Here is a 17252-nt window from a genome sequence, read left to right on the forward strand (position 1 = left end):
AAGTCACTAGTCGTAGGAGTATGGGAGAACTGAGTTTCGTCAATTGGATACAATCGAGGGTCCAATGAAAATTCCTTATTACTTGTTTGTGAATGTTTCATTTGAAAGGAGTTTCGCCTAACAATTTTTCCATTACTCTCTTTTTTTATCCAATATGACCTAGGCTCTTTACGCTTTTCAATAACGATACCTTTATGCCAAATTCGGTCTTTTGCACTTTTAATCACTACTTTATCCCCTTTTTCAAAGATGGTGGTTTTTTTACGAGCTGTGTTGTTGTATTGTAATGTCATATTCTGTTTTTTGACACATAACTTGTTAAAAATGTCCCTGACTATTCTTGGTTCTAAGTTTGAACCCATTATTGGAAGTTCTGTTTTCAAATTTCTACTTTGTAATATTTGTGCTAGTGAAGCACCCAAAGATATTAAGATTGAGTTATTGTATTCCATAATTGATTCTCTATAGTCAGTACATTCTTCAAATGACTTTCTAAGGATTGGTTTGCAAATACTCACTGCTTTCTCCGCCAGACCATTACTCTGATGATAATGTGGAGTACATGTTAAAACAGTAATGTCTTTATTGGAGTAATAACTATGACATTTCCTCGATAAAAATGGTAAATTATCTGCTATAATATAAGAAGGATATCCAAATTTTGTAAAAATATCTTGGAAAGCATCTACAACTGATTTAGACGTTTTGTCTTTCAATTTGTACAGTTCAATTCAGTGTGAAAAATAGTCAACGACAACTAAGTATGGGTTTGCTCCATATTCCAAAATATCAGTGCCAACTTTGTTAAACCTATACTTTGGAATAGAGTGTGGTAATAAAGGTTCTCTATAATTACTGGACATAAACTTTTCACAAGTTCTACATTTTTTTATAAAGTTAACAATATCTTGTGCCATTTCCGGCCAATAAAACAGTTTCCTAGCTTTATTGATAGTTTTACTTATGCCTATGTGTCCTTTATGTAAAAGTTTAATCATTGGTTGTTTAAGGCTCTCAGGAATAATAATTTTTTCATCAAGAAACACGATACCGGCTTCTACATAAATTGACTCTTTAAGGTTATAGAATGACTTACATTGTTGAGAGATGATATTATTTGTTTTGTTTGGCCAACCATTGAAATAAAAATCAATTATTTTTGACAGAGTTGGGTCTTTATTGGTCTCTAGTCGAAGTTCAGATTTCCTTTCCTCACTTATTGGTAAATGTTTTGACACTAAATGTACCATATCAAACATATCCTTATCATATTCAGTTTCTTTTAAGCTTGACCTAGATAACATGTCAGCAAATTGTACATTTTTTCCTGAAACATAGTACACATTTAGAGAATATTTTAGTAATTTAAGCCTAATTCGTTGCAATCTAACTGAACCAATTTTGCAAATTGCTTTTTTCATTATCGCAATTATTGGTTTATGGTCACTTTGTACATCTATGTCATAACCATATATAAAACTATGAAATTTCTGAGTAGCAAAGTATATAGCTAAAAATTCTTTCTCTGTTTGACTATAATTTATTTCATGATCATTCATGTTGCGAGAAGCACAAGCAACCAATTTTAAATTGCCCTGATACTTCTGAAACATGCAACAACCAAGACCATTTTTTGAAGCGTCACACTGCAAGATAATTTTTTTACTAGGATCAAAAGGTGTTAATGCAGGTGACTTGCAAACAATCTGAGTGTTTTAAAAAACAAATCTTTTAGTTTTTTAAAACACTCTTCATGTTTAGGAAGCCATAGCCACTCAGTATTTGATTTTAATAATTCACACAAAGGTTGTATATATTGTGCCATATTTACAACATACCTTCTTACATAATTAAATGAACCTAATACTCTTTGAAGTTCAACTTTATTTTTTGGATTTTCCAATAATACTAAAGCTTTTACTCTATCCGGATCGATTTCTATTCCTTTTTCTGAAAAAACTTGTCCCATAAATTTTACTTCTGTTTGAAAATACTGCAATTTATCTTTGTTAAATTTAGCACCTACTTGTCGAGATCGCTGTACTACTTGTTCAACTGCTCTATCATGTTCAAATTTGTCAGATCCCATGACAATCATGTCATCATGACATATTTGTACATTCTTTATGTTAGAAAAATTATTTTCTACTTGTTCCTGAAATATATCCTGGGAACTTGACAAACCATAAGGTAATACTATATACTTATACATTCCAAAAGGGGTTGAAAAACAGCATTTCCAAGAAGAATGTTCATCAAGCTCAATATGGTGGTACCCTTCAGCTAAATCAAAAACTGTAAAATATTTTTTACCTAAAATCTGTGATGAAATGTCTTTAAGTTTGGGAACTAATCCATGTTTACGAATTATTAGTTTATTGAGGTCAGAAGGGTCCAGACATAATCTCAGTTTTCCAGTGGGCTTTTCAATAACAACTATACGGTTAACACTTGCTCGAGGATCAAAATCATACACTTTTACTATTGCTTTTCTCTCTATCAACCTATCCAGTTCTTTTTTAAACTTATCTTTTATGACTCGTGGAACTTTGGTGGGGGGGTGTGATACTTGTTCAAAATGTTCAACTGTAGTAATTACATGCTTTCCACCAAACTTTCCATAGCCACAAAATATATCATTATGCTTAGTAATAAATTCTGATTTTAAGTCATTTTCATTTATGTTTTCTTAATTCTACTTTATTTACTCGTTTTACTAAACCTAAGTTTACACATGCTTGACCACCTAATAAACTTTTGTGGCACCTTCAATTATAACAAAGTCTTCATATATACTGTTATCTTTGTATTTACAAAGCAAATTTACAATACCTTCAGTCTTTGCTTTAGTACCCTCAAATCCCTTTATAATGCAACCAGTATTTCTAATCTTAAAATGTGTATCCATTTTCTGAAATATTTCTTTAGGAATTACACTAATATCTGCTCCTGTGTCAAGCTTTAACCTTACTTTCTTATTTTCTATTTCTATAATTTCATCCCACATATTTTCATTTCTGCAAAATTTACATTTTTTACAATTATTACAAGAGCTTTTAACATTATTTATATAAAATTCATCTGAACTATCGCTCTCAGAATTTTTGTTTACATTTTTTACATTTTTGACTTTACATGCTATTGCAAAATGGTTTAGTATACCACATTTTTTACAAGGTTTACCAAATGCAGGACATGCACGAGGTCCATGCAATGTTTGACATCTTCTACACTTAAATTTATCACTTTTTCTCTCAAACTTTTCATATTTTTCCTTAGATCTATCACTTACCTCTCTCTCTAACTTTCTATTGTTTACTTTTTTAACAGCATGTATGTCCCTTTGCCTTTCATCACCATTCTGCTGGAATTGTAGATTCTGTTGCCTGCTGAGTTCACTGGTTCTACACAAATCGATGGCTTTTCCCAAGGTGAGCTTTTCAAAACGTAGTAGGGCTTCCCTGGTCACTGGATCTTTTATACCCATCACAATTTTGTCCCTTAATGCCTTCTCCTCCGGGGTCTGGTCTGGGTCTACTTCGTTATAATTGCATTAACGTATAAGGTGTTTACAATCCGTCAAAAAGTGCTCAAACAATTCGCCTTCTTTTTGAACTCGCTTCAAAAAATTATATCTTTCAAAAGTCTCATTTACTTTTGGATTAACATATTTGTCGATTAGACTCATGGTAAATTCAAATTTATTTGGTTCATCTCCAGGTACCTCAAACGTTGACATGATTCTTGCTGAGTCATTCCCAATAATATTTCTTAGGATAGATAATTTTACTTTATCTAATGAGTCTTGTTGGCCTGTGGCTATTAAATAGTCTTCAAAGCATGTTATCCAGAAACGCCATTCCACAGCAGCAATTTGTGCTTGAAGGTCAAAATCAGGGGGTAACTTTACACCGATACTTGCGTTAGCTCCGGCCATTTTGTTCACCTACTCTCTTGTACTTCACACCACACTTGAAACTTGATTCAATTACTTTAGACTTAGTTAACTGAACTTCTGTCAATATATTTTGACAAACGACTGCGCCATGTTTTATGTTGAATTCAAATGAAAGTACATATTTTTAATGTATATTAATTTAATCATCAATATAACATTTTATGGTGAGCGTGAACATCAACTTGTCTTATGTCTAATAATAATATAAAACCAACCTAACCTTATTGACATCTGTCATAGTATGTTCAGGATTACACTCTGAACATCGAACATCCCCTACCGAGATCATGTCGATCGATTTAGCTTGCAGTGCGTTAACTACTGGTTCTAAAAACTGCTGAATATTTGGCAATTGTTTGTAGAGTAACAATAAACACTGGTTTTGTAACGGCTGAATGCAACTGATATGCAGATTTTCTGGTGGCATAATTTCCCTCTACGGATAACGTTTCTAGAGATTTCACAAGCTCTGAAAAATGCTGAGAAAACTTTCTGATTGATTTATATTTTTCGGACCATCTCGTCTCACATAATCGTGATAGGTTTGGAGCGTAGTTTCGACGTGTAGTCGATTCCCTGAAAAACGTTATCACATCCTTTACAGTGGCGACAGTACTTCTAATTTCTGGCACTGCGTTCGCATCATTCACAACAAGGTTGAGTTTGTGACTTGAGCAATGAAAATATAAAGCACGAGGATATTTTTTTCTCAAAATGGCTTGTACGCCACCCTCTTTCCCTACCATTGTAGAACAGCCATCGAATCCAAACCCTACGCAATCTTCGGTTGAGAGGTTAGAACTAATTAAGAAATTGTCAATTGCTTCGGCAATTGCGGAAGCATTTTGTGCTTTTAATTCAACGAACCCTACAAATTCTTCTCTGATTTTCCTTTTACTTTCGTCGTAGAGCCGCACGCCTATTGACAGTTGTTCTTTCCCAGATACGTCTGCTGTTTCATCAGCTAAGACTGCGTAAGCCATGGTCTTCTGAACCTCACTAATTATATTCTCCTTAATAACTTCGCAACATAAATTCATCAATTCGTTTTGTATTTTTGGCGATGTGTAAACTGCATTGCGACGGCACTTTTCCAGGTGACTCTTTAATTTGTCGTCCCCTGAATTGATTCTCAACTTCAATAAATCTAATAAAACAGCCTCATCTGCTTGTTTGCCCCTAAGAGGCATATCATGTGTACCGCAAAATACTATACAAGAAATAATTGATGACAATATTTGTCTGTTTTCATCGATTGCTTTTTGGTGTCCACTTTGCAGTTGGATGTCTACAGGAACATTGTCAAGAAATTTTTTTGCAGCATTTGTCGCCGTTTGGTGAAGGTTGGTCGTTGCATGCTTTCGGCAGTCTTCATGCATATTTTTGAACTTTATACCAGGTGTCCAAGAGCACCCTGGACATAGGAGATTAACATGGGAAAACGGTTTTGATTTTTTTGCGCCTGTACGGCTGATTTGATTGAAAAATCGTATTAACGAAAGTTGTAGTACCTATCACGGACTAGTTTTCTGTATTTTTTTCGGATCTCTAACTTGAGCCCTTTCGTCGTAAAACACGAACAAAAATGCGAAAATTTAAACTTTTTACCTGCACTGTATAAGCGGTTGCCGAGCAACCGTACACGCAACAATGACCTGTTTACCCGTTGCCCGACAACCGCCTATACAGTGCAGGCCAAAAGTTAAAATTTTCTCATTTTTGTTCGTGTTTTACGGCGAAAGGGCTCAAGTTAGAGATCCGAAAAAAATACAGAAAACTAGTCCGTGATAGGTACTACAACTTTCATTAATACGATTTTTCAATCAAATCAACCGTACAGGCGCAAAAAAATCAAAACCGTTTTCCCATGTTAATCTCCTATGTCCAGGGTGCTCTTGGACACCTGGTATATGGCCTGACCATAAACGATCTCAAAATTCCTCTCACAGTGCTAATGGGCGGAGGGAACAAAACACAATGCTTACAAAGAGCACCTTTTAGTCGCTTGGAATATACTAGCCATGGTGAATATTGATCCAACCAAGCATGATTAAATTTTCTTTTTAAATGGCTTGCATCACTTTCAAAATCGTAATTTCTGGGCGGGATCCAAGGATTTTGTAACAACTCCCTCTTCTTTTCCGTCGATAGCTGAGTAGCCAACCCAACATAACGACCCAGATCATTTTCATGATAGCCATCGTCCACTATAATTTCAGGATCGACGTTGACGTCATAAGTTTGTTGGGATGTCGATGGAGAAGAATAGTCGGCAACAGATATATTAACAGGTTCTGCTGGAGAATTTGACGCTTGTCCAATGTTAGCATGCAATGATCTTGGCATTACATGAATGGTTTTATCATGGTTGTCATTTTCATCGCTTCCTCTGCTACTTTCCCGACATTTTTTTCTTTTTTCGCGTGTCCTCCCTAAAAAATGGATACACAAAATTACTCTTACAGTGTGTAGGCGGGTTGCATAGGACGAAAATAAAGATCAAGTTTCACATTCTAATATACCAGGTGTCCAAGAGCACCCTGGACATAGGAGATTAACATGGGAAAACGGTTTTGATTTTTTGGCGCCTGTACGGCTGATTTGATTGAAAAATCGTATTAATGAAAGTTGTAGTACCTATCACGGACTAGTTTTCTGTATTTTTTTCGAATCTCTAACTTGAGCCCTTTCGTCGTAAAACACGAACAAAAATGCGAAAATTTAAACTTTTTACCTGCACTGTATAAGCGGTTGCCGAGCAACCGTACCAGCAACAATGAAATGTTTACCCGTTGCCCGACAACCGCCTATACAGTGCAGGCCAAAAGTTTAAATTTTCTCATTTTTGTTCGTGTTTTACGACGAAAGGGATCAAGTTAGAGATCCGAAAAAAATACAGAAAACTAGTCCGTGATAGGTACTACAACTTTCATTAATACGATTTTTCAATCAAATCAACCGTACAGGCGCAAAAAAATCAAAACCGTTTTCCCATGTTAATCTCCTATGTCCAGGGTGCTCTTGGACACCTGGTATTTGCTTCCTATCAGTAAAAGTAAAATCGCGATATTCAAAACTTTGTGGTTTGAACGCCAAATAATCAAAACTAGGTAAGTAATTTGAAATAATACACTTGTGACGTTAGAGAAAAGGGACTTTGTTGTCGGTATGGACTTATTAATAAATCCAAAATATTGCAAGGATCTTTCTTTTATGTTTTTTTTTTAACTTTTTTTAACAAAACCACGTCTTGTAATTAATAAATTTAAATATTGTAAGTAATGCTTAAGATATACACTTACAAGAGAGTCAAAGCCCCCCTTAAACAAATCAAATAATCATATTAGGTACCTACCTAAGTGTTTTGTTTTGACTCACCTCTTTCAAAGAATTTCCTGATATCCATTTGACGGAGTAATATTTCCAGTTGTTGTGCAGTAAACGTAAATCTCGTGTCGCCGCAACGAAACTATAAGACACTATGGCGTATGAAATATTCGCTCGTATTACACTCGGAACTGAATTGTATTCGAACTAAATTGACGTGCTCTGCCTCACGCTTCCGCTTATATATTGAAATATTCTCGCTCCCGAAATATGTAGAAAATACTCGACTCTATTTCCATCCTTGTCTTATACTTGCTATCACTGTCTTTTCTTTCCAGAATAGTCCATGCTAGAACGTTCTTCGTGGCATTGCTATTCAATACAAGATGTCGCTATTGACCGTATAAATTGATCCTATTTCTTTTTACTGGAGAAAGAACTTTTTTTTATTCAGCGCGAAATTGGTGCGCGCACAAATAAAAAAGTCGCAAACAGCCAAACACGATAAAATGAGTAGATATATGAAATTATAAAGCGGATAATAAATAATAGCGTATAGGAAAACAATATTTATTCGTATAAATCATTGGTAAAAAGAATTATTATCTATTTGAATAAGATTGTTTAATTTATTTGCAAATAATTAACATTTTCGGAACAAAACTTTTTTCAAAAAGGATGCACATAAGACTAGGCTGCATGGAGTGTACAGTCCTTAGCTTGTCCCCATTGGGATAATTGGATGAACAGCGACAATTTAAAACTATATATAATCAAAAACACGCGTGCGGTAATGGTAAGACAAAAACGCACGCGTGAGTAATTTGAAGCATTATGAGTCTAATTACTGTGTAATAAAAGCCACATTATGAGCAAGTGTGTTGAAAAATATTCTAATAAATACATTGTGACACGACCGACACGACTCATTATACAGACTCTATATCGAATGAATTCGAATGTTGTAGAATATTTAACTATAGAAAAAAACAAATCTGGCTGAAAAGATATTTTGTTTCCAACACTTCATTTTGCGCAGAGTAGGTAACACGTTTTTAATTTTTATTTGCCAAAAAAATTTACATTTAATTCATCTTCTAGGGGGGGGCAGCTGCCCTTACCTGGGTACGCCCTTGCGCCAACATCAAATACATTAAAGAACCTATTAGTTCTCGTATAGGCCAGTTCTCTTCACTTGATTGATTTTCAGTTTGCAGTTACTCATATTAAAACGACGTAAAATGGACTCAATATAACTTTTCTGACATAAATACATACCTTTTTCATCAAATTTAATATTTATTCCCAAGAAATTCTTTAGTTTTCCCATATCTTCCATCTCAAACTTGTTCTGTAATTTTACTTTTAAATCATTTATCTCTCTTTTGTTATCACTGACAATTATATCATCAACATATAACAGCAAATAGATGTTTGATTCACTAAGTTTCTTCAGATAAAGACATGTATCACTATTAGACTTTATAAATTGTTCACTTCTGATGAAACAATCAGACTTTTTGTTCCAGCAAAAAGGTGCCTGCTTAAGACCATATAGAGCCTTATTTAATCTGCAAACTTCCCCTGCATTTTGGAATCCTTCAGGTATCGACATGTATATTTCCTCTTCAATTTCCCCGTGCAAAAATGCAGACTTTACATCAAGTTGCTCTATGTGATAATGCTTAAAATTTGAAACAGCAGGCAAAGTCCTTAACGTTGTTAATCTTGCAACTGGTGCATAAGTCTCATTATGTCAAAGCCCTCTTGTTGCCAGAAACCACGTGCTACTAGTCTTGCCTTATATTTCAATATATTTCCTTGTTCATCCCTTTTAATTCTAAACACCCACTTGCAGTTTATTAGTTTCTTATGTGGTGAATTTTTGATATTTGTCCATGTTTTATTACGATTTAGGGATTCAATCTCCTCTTCAATGGCCTTGAGCCAAAAGACTCGATCTGACCTTTCTTCAATCTCACTGTAATTTCTGGGTACTTCATCCACAAATAATGTTGCATTTAAAGCCATATGTTCAATATCTTCATGATCAACATAATCATTTAAATAATTTGGTCTTCGTCTTAATCTATTACTTTTCCTTAAACTTTTATTGTCATTAATCCCATTATCACTGTCTGATTCCTCACCATTTTGAGGTTCTTCATAATCATGTGTTTCACCAATCTTATCATCTTTTTCTTTATCCAATTCTAAGTTTTATAATAATAATAATAATGATATTTATTTAGCCCAATGGCTACATAATTTCACAAATATATCAACAGATCTCATACCATACTATTAAAACTACAATAATAAAATGGCACAAAACACCGCTAAAATATAAAATCGTAGACACAGTTACCGTCTCGTAAAAAAGAACAATATACACACAATTATTACAAATTAAAAACAATGAGCTTGTATATATCGACGAAGTTGTTTTTTAAAAACGTTCAAACTCTCACAGTCTTTGAGATGCGGCGGGAGATTATTGAAATCCAATAATCCTCTATACAATAACGAGTTTGAAACAATATTGGTCCCTGGTCTCACATTAATAATAAAATCAGTTTTATTCCGAGTATTGTATTTATGAGTATCACTAAAAGTCTTTACCTTATTGCACACATAATCAGGCAAAATCCTATTCTTAATTTTAAAAATAAAAATAAAAGCGTTGAAAACTATTTTTTGCTTAACAGACAACAAATCAGTACAGCTCAACATGTTTCTAATAGGCGTATATCTGTCACACTTTATCATTATCCGCATCGCTTTGTTTTGAATCCGCTGGAATTCATCGATAATGTAGTTTGGCATGTTAAAAAGCAAAGTACTGCAAAACTCAAGATGTGGTTGAGCCAGGACATTATGCAGCAGTCGCTTTGTATACATTGACAGAGATTTACCTATTCTTGCAATAAAACCCATCTTACGCGCAAATTTCTTCATACAGTATTCTGCATGGGCCCGGAATTTCAACTCTGCATCGAGCACTACTCCTAAATACTTTATTTCCTCACAGCCTTCTACCTTCAAGTTATTTATCTTAATCTCTATTTCACTTTTATTTAGCACCGATAGTTTACACTTTTCTTGAAGATCAAATCTTTCATTTGAGTCACACACTTTATTTATAAAAGTAATTGTATCATTGTTCAGGTTTTTTATGTTATGACTCTCATCAAAAGTAACATTTCTGGCAAAGTTATATTTTTATTTACAGGATCCCATAGACGATAACCATTATCTGAATATCCTACCATTATTTTTATTTCACCTCTTACATCAAATTTTCTACCTTGCTTTTCTTTTGGTATATGACTGTAAGCAATATAACCCAAAGTCTTTATATTTTTAATATTTGGTTTCTTTTGATAAAACATTTCAGCAGGAGTTACAGTTTTTAAAGCAACTCTTGGACTCCGATTAGTCAAGTAGGTAGCACACAACAATGCTTCACCCCACATATCTTTAGATAAGCCTGACTGTAATAACATAGCTCTCCCTTTCTCAAGTAGAGTTCTATTTAATCGCTCAGCACATCCATTGAGCTGAGGTTTATAAGGTACTGTATAGTTAAGATGGATTCCTCGAGCTTCACAAACATTTTTAAAATCATTAGAGCAATACTCACCACCATTATCACAACGAAGTGAACCAATCTTGCAGCCTTGCAACAGATTTGTAACCAAGGCCTCAAATTTTTTAAAACAATAAAATACCTCACTTTTTTTTTCAATTAAGTATATCATGGTAAAATGAGTAAAATCATCTAGAAAAGTAACAAAGTAACTTTTGTTATCATAAGTTGTTGGTGTAATTGGTCCACAAACATCTGTGTGTAGTAACTCTAGTGGTCTTTTTGTTACTTTTCCTGATTTCTTATTAAATGGAAACCTTCCCAGTAAACAATGTAAGTCCCATATAACGCCTAAAACGATCACAACGCGACATTGCGAATCCACTCCCTCAGCTATCCGAATGTCCGCCACAAGGTCTCGCTCATAGTCATCCAGGCGACTTTTATGATGAATTTGACCATGCCTTGCAAAAGCGTCTTATCGGAATCGCATACAGAACTTTATTTAGACATCCCCATGGCTACACTTAAGAGTCGCAAATAAGTATCCGAAGGTTTTCTCCTAAATGTTATTTAGGTAACTCACGAGTGTCAAAAGTAGATCCTCTTATGGGTGTCGCATGTGAGACTTTTTGTACAGGGTGCTGCATTTTCGATGGTTTTACGGGGTACAGAGAAAACGGTAATAGATAGAAAAAAAGTAGCATACGTGTTCTGATCTCTTTTTCTGAGCTGAGATGACTGGCGAAGAGTGGGCGGCGCAAACTTCTTTTGTTTCAAAGATACGGGGGGTTTTTGAAAATTGGTCATTTTGGAACCTCCTCTGTATTTCATTTGCTATTAAAGTTATCAAAAAAGGAAAAAACGGTTTCCGGTAGAAATTTTGACGTAGAATCCAATGGCGTAGTCAGTTTTTTTCTATTACGTTTAGTTTCTGACATATGACAGTAAGTTATATTTTTTTAAATGGAACACCCTATATATTTTTAGTTCATTTAATTCTGTTGATTTTTACTTTTTCAACGGTGTATTAAAACATATAAGTTTGTAAACGTTAATTTTGGTAATTAGAAAAAAAGCGTTTCCTTAACAAAAAAGTACTAAATAATATGTATAAAAATACCCAGTCGAAACAAAATTTGGCTATGTTCTTTTTAACATGTTACATGTTGTTTATAAACAGTTTTTTCAACTTTTACCTTAAAAATAGTAGAAAATATAGTGACGGTAGAACTGTTTGTAACTTAGATTTTTAATAAGATTTATTAAAAATATTTAATTTTCTGATGTGTTAAGCCCGTTTTAGACTATCCTATTTCATGTACCAGATCTGGTGTAAGAAATAGGCACACAATTGTCATGATTCTGGGATGGGACTGATCTGGGGTTGACAATTTTTCTGTTTTACACTATCCCATAAATGCTCTCAGATATGATCGAATTATTTTGACGCTTGACAGAAAAATTACATAAATGATTGTTTATAAACCGGTTTATAAACGGTAAGCACAGAGTTTAAAGATTCAAAGTTTTGAATTTTGAGGTTAAATACTTTATTATTTGTTTTTATTCTGGACTTAGTGCACAAATTGTGTTTAAAAACAATATAAAGTTGATATGGATAATCTTGATTCGTATTTTATATTCCAATTTGCATGTTGGTCCACTTTTGTCGTTTTGACAAAAAAAAATTTGTGAACGACGAATTGCTAAAAAGCGTTTGCAAAGAAGGTCTGCCAGAAAAGTGTGGCAAGAAAAATGGCTTGCGAGGAGACAAACAGGTCGAGGAATTCTGAGTTTGCTGCACAATGAACTATTGTTGGAGGATCCTCATCATTATAGGAACTTTTTACGAATGGACAATGCCTGTTTTGTCAAACTTCTGGATCTTATTAAAAATGACATACAGAAACAATCAACCCATTTAAGAGAACCGATATCTGCTGAAAACAGGTAAATGGGAAATGCACAAATCCTATTGATTTAATAACCCTATAGTCATATTTTTTTTTATTGATGTTACAATGTTATACTATAACTTAATATGAGTTGCACTGATATATATCAAGTAAAATGTAAATACTTGTATAATGGGTTAAGCTGAAGCCAAAGTTCTGTTAGGCCCGGTTGTAAAAAAGCAGTTTGAACCTAGTTCTGCTGAATTATCGACTGGTGAGTTTCCATTTAAATTGCATTGCTGTCACGCTGACATTTCAAGCTTGAACCGAGTTCAATATTTGAACTGCTCATTTACAACCCGCCCTTAATGATGACAAATATTAGAAAAAATTAAATAGATTGCTTTGTACATAAAACCTTTATTCTTCTGTTTTTATATTTCCTTAAAAAGTATGGCTTTTTTCAGGTTAGCAATAACACTACGATATTTAGCAAGTGGCAATTCTTTTCGGGATCTCATGTATTCAAGTAGAATCCATGAGAGTACTATTAGTCTTATAATACCGGAAGTGTGCAAGGCAATAATTTCAAATATTCAAGAAGAGTATATAAAAGTAAAAGATATCACACTGTTTTATCAGATATAATATATGATAACACTATTGATGTAATTTTTAGTTACCAACTGATAGCCAAGGATGGACAGTTGTTGCCAATGACTTTGAGAAGCTCTGGCAATTTCCATTTTGTTTAGGAGCTGTTGATGGCAAGCATGTAAGTTTTGAGGCCCCAAGAAGCTCAGGTTCTTTTTACTACAACTACAAAGGAACTCATAGTATAGTATTACTTGCACTGGTAGATGCTACTTTCAAGTTTTTATATGTCGATGTGGGTGTGAATGGGAGAATAAGTGATGGAGGAGAGTGGAGAGAAAGCAGCCTTAAAAAAGCTATTGATAAAAGATTACTAAGTTTTCCAAAAGATAAATGTTTTCCTGGCTCAACTATTGAGGTGCCATATGTTGTTATGATGTAACCTCACGTTAATGAGATTTCAACATTTTTTCAATTAGATAGCTCAAGGTCGTGGATTAATGGCATGAGTTCATAAGTATCTATAAATGAACACACTTGGAAATACTGCAGGAAATCAAACGAACCATTTGTTGTATATGTACACGTGTATATTACAAATTAAAAAAACAAAACTACAATATTTACAACTTACAGGATATTTACAAAATTTACAAAGAGTTGCCACAAAAGGAAAAGGTTGAAAACAAAAAGAAAGTTAAATTTGAAGTTAAAAAAAACAGGAAAAGTTTTCCCAGTGCCAAGCCGTCTCTAACTGCCCTTACCAGTTCTTAAGACGATGTTTGGGTCCTGGAACCTCCAGTATCCTCTTCTCAGTAGTCAGTAGTGGCCACCGCTGATTTCCAGGTAGGAAATGGGGTCTAGAGACTGGTGACAGGTACCTAAGGCAGAAAACAGCAGAACACCAGGGAAAACGAACAAACAGCTTCAACACTTGTTCCGGCAACCAAAAAGGTGACCAGAGGTGATGACAAGTGTTGAAGTTGTTTAGAGCAAACTAATATTAACTAAAAAATAAAAATAAAATAAAACTAAATCAAGTGAGGAATTGTGGTGGTTCGACTCTGACCTTCTGAAACTCTGTGGCCGCTGATTGGCTTTTCCAACACGTGGGTTGGTCCGGAAAACTCTGGACAAAGCAGTCCCGGTCAGGCTGATTCAATCCCCGATTGAAATGTTCTTTGGTCGGGAAAACCCTTAGATCTCTGGTCAGAAAACCCTTGGATCTCTGGTCGGAAAGCCCTTGAAATTCCGGTCGGAAAGTCTTTGAATCCCCGGTTGGAAAAGTCTTGAATCTCCGGTTGGAAAATCTTTGGATCTCCGTTTGGAAAATCTTTGTATCTCCGGTTGGGCCGAACACAATGCGCTCAGAAAAAAGGTCAGATGTCGGCAGTTCGGGTGCTGTAGTGGTAAAGAGACCGATATCACAAAGTGGGGTGATTAAATAGGCCACATGGCACCTGACACAAAGAAACGCGACCACAAACCGACGCTTCCCCGACAAAAATCGAAACCAATCACGTGACTACGGCACCCGATAACTTATCAGGTCACGCACCCACATTTACAACAAAATGTGCACAAAGTGCAATTGGAGGATTTAAGCGATCGGAATCGGTCTACTAGTGTAACTAGGCCCACGGACATTGAAAACACAAACCAAACGAGTAACGGACGAAAACTCTATTTCGTACGTAACAATGTCATGATTGCTGATGATGCATTTCCTTTGGCAAAAAGAATGATGAAACCATACCCTCAAAGAGGACTTTCAAAGGAAAAACGAATTTATAATTATCGCCTTTCAAGAGCCAGGAGAACTGTAGAAAATGCATTTGGAATATTAGTCAATAGATTTAGAATCTTAAAACATGCGATTAATTTAAGTCCAGAAAAGGCTGAATTAATAACATTAACATGTTGTATTTTGCATAATTTTCTGTGTACACATAACAGTAAATACAGTGAAGTACAAGAGGAAACATGTGAATTACCAGGAATTTCACAGCAAGGTGAGAGTCTAATTTTTCACCACATTTTAAGTTTTTTTTTTCAATTCATATTTTTTTTCTAGGTGGACTTAGATGTACCAATGATGCTACCGCAATTAGAAATAAGTTTTGCACCTATTTTAATTCACAAGGAAGTGTAGATTGGCAAAATGAATATGAGGGACTTTTATAATGTATAATTTTTCACAGTTAAAGTTAAAATGGAATATTTTAAAACATTTATTAAGAAACTAAATTTGTGATCATTCTTTTTTTATCGCCATCCCTAATAACCGAACAATTTCCATTTGTACATCTTGCTTAACTGCATTGTCATTAATTAGTTTTAATTGAGCTGCGACAAATTGCCCCATTATGTCCTCAGGAGTGTTTTGGGGTTGAGCCCTATTTGCAAATGCAGATGTCATGGTTTCAAGTCCCGAGGAGACTGTCTTTAAAACTTCTATTTCGCTGGCAGATTCGGTACGCAGTTTTGTTTTTCTTCCACCACTCTTTCCTCCTCCAGAAGGATTCACTAAATCACTATTAAGAGTTTAAGGATTGGCTGCTTGTTGGCCGGCTAACATAATGTGATGTTGGCGATAAAATTCCCTCTTCATCACATTCATACACTCCATCCGCAAGTGTCTGGGTCTGTAACAGAACATTTTTCATATAAACATTAATCTAAACTTACAATATACCAGAAAGGAAACGTAAATTTATACTTTTTCTTGTTCTACAAATTTAAAATATCAACTTACATTCATATCTTCTAAAGTTAAAAGATAATTTTCTCCATCTTCTCCTTGGAACTTTTCTGGTTGGGGCACCTGCTTACTGCAACTTGGCTGTGAATCCGATATGATGAAGGTGCTTTTCGATGCTCTAATTTGTAGATGATCATTTAGGAATGCTATCTTTGAATAATACCAGAGGGAAGGATGGTATACCTACACAAAAAGCAAAAAATTGCAGAAAACAAAAATAAAGTTGTTTGTGTACTATACAAACCTCATCTTCACCCATTCCAGATCGTGTTGCCTCCAAAACTTTTTTCCTTTCCACGGAATAAGTATTGCGTAGTCCCTGAATTTTTTTATTAATGTCCTGTATTGCAGTGCCAAGGCGTAACATATTCAATTTTTTTACTATTTCTTCCAGAGCCATGTTTCGTTTGTATTTATTGTGATAGTCTTTATGTTTGACTGCATACAAACTTGGATGCAATTCATATGAATCGATTAGTGCCTCAATTTGATTTTGGGTCCGCGAAGCCATTTCAATGTACACAAAATAATAAAACTCTAGAACACAACAAAGCGAAAGCCGTTAACACTGAACCACATTTGTTTGGTTATGTGATATGTCTAGATTTAATTTGTATTACGCATGCGCGCGGCTTAAAAATGTGTTGGAAATAGAGCATGTCCTATTTTTTATCACATTTACCATACCATCTAAGAATTCAGCCAATTTTCTGTCACTTTTCTGTTTTACACTGTCGCGTTTAATTAGTATGAGATTTTGTACAAGATCTCGTACAGTAAATAGGATAGTCTAAAACGGGCTTTACACAACTTTTGTATAATTAATCATGATTACTGGTCGCCAACAAGTAACTGTGATAACAATGATCTACAAGATCATCTAGATGATCTAGAGGATTTTATTGATGATAGAGACCAATATTTTATGGGTGTTGTAAAAAGAAACCAAATAGCTGACAGCCTTTTTAACTACTGATCGACTGCAGTAGATATAGTGTAGGGTGTAGGTATGTACTATGTAGGTATACATTACTTGAAAATGATTTAATGCCTGTTTTCCTGACACATTTTAAGTATAACTTAAGCTGAGGTTTGAATGTGACAAACAGTGTAAACTGAACTTAT

At 34.6% G+C, this 17252-nt stretch overlaps 1 protein-coding gene across 1 annotated transcript in view; it reads right to left on the reverse strand.

Annotated features, from left to right (window-relative positions):
• LOC145739682 (uncharacterized) overlaps nt 1-17252 on the reverse strand; it is a 242805-nt gene that overhangs the window by 212387 nt on the left and 13166 nt on the right. The window lies entirely within an intron of this gene.

The sequence above is a fragment of the Ips typographus genome, unplaced genomic scaffold, assembly GCF_016097725.1.
Source record: "Ips typographus isolate SLU unplaced genomic scaffold, UJ_Ityp_2.0 IpsContig34, whole genome shotgun sequence".
In the NCBI taxonomy this organism is placed as follows: domain Eukaryota; kingdom Metazoa; phylum Arthropoda; class Insecta; order Coleoptera; family Curculionidae; genus Ips; species Ips typographus.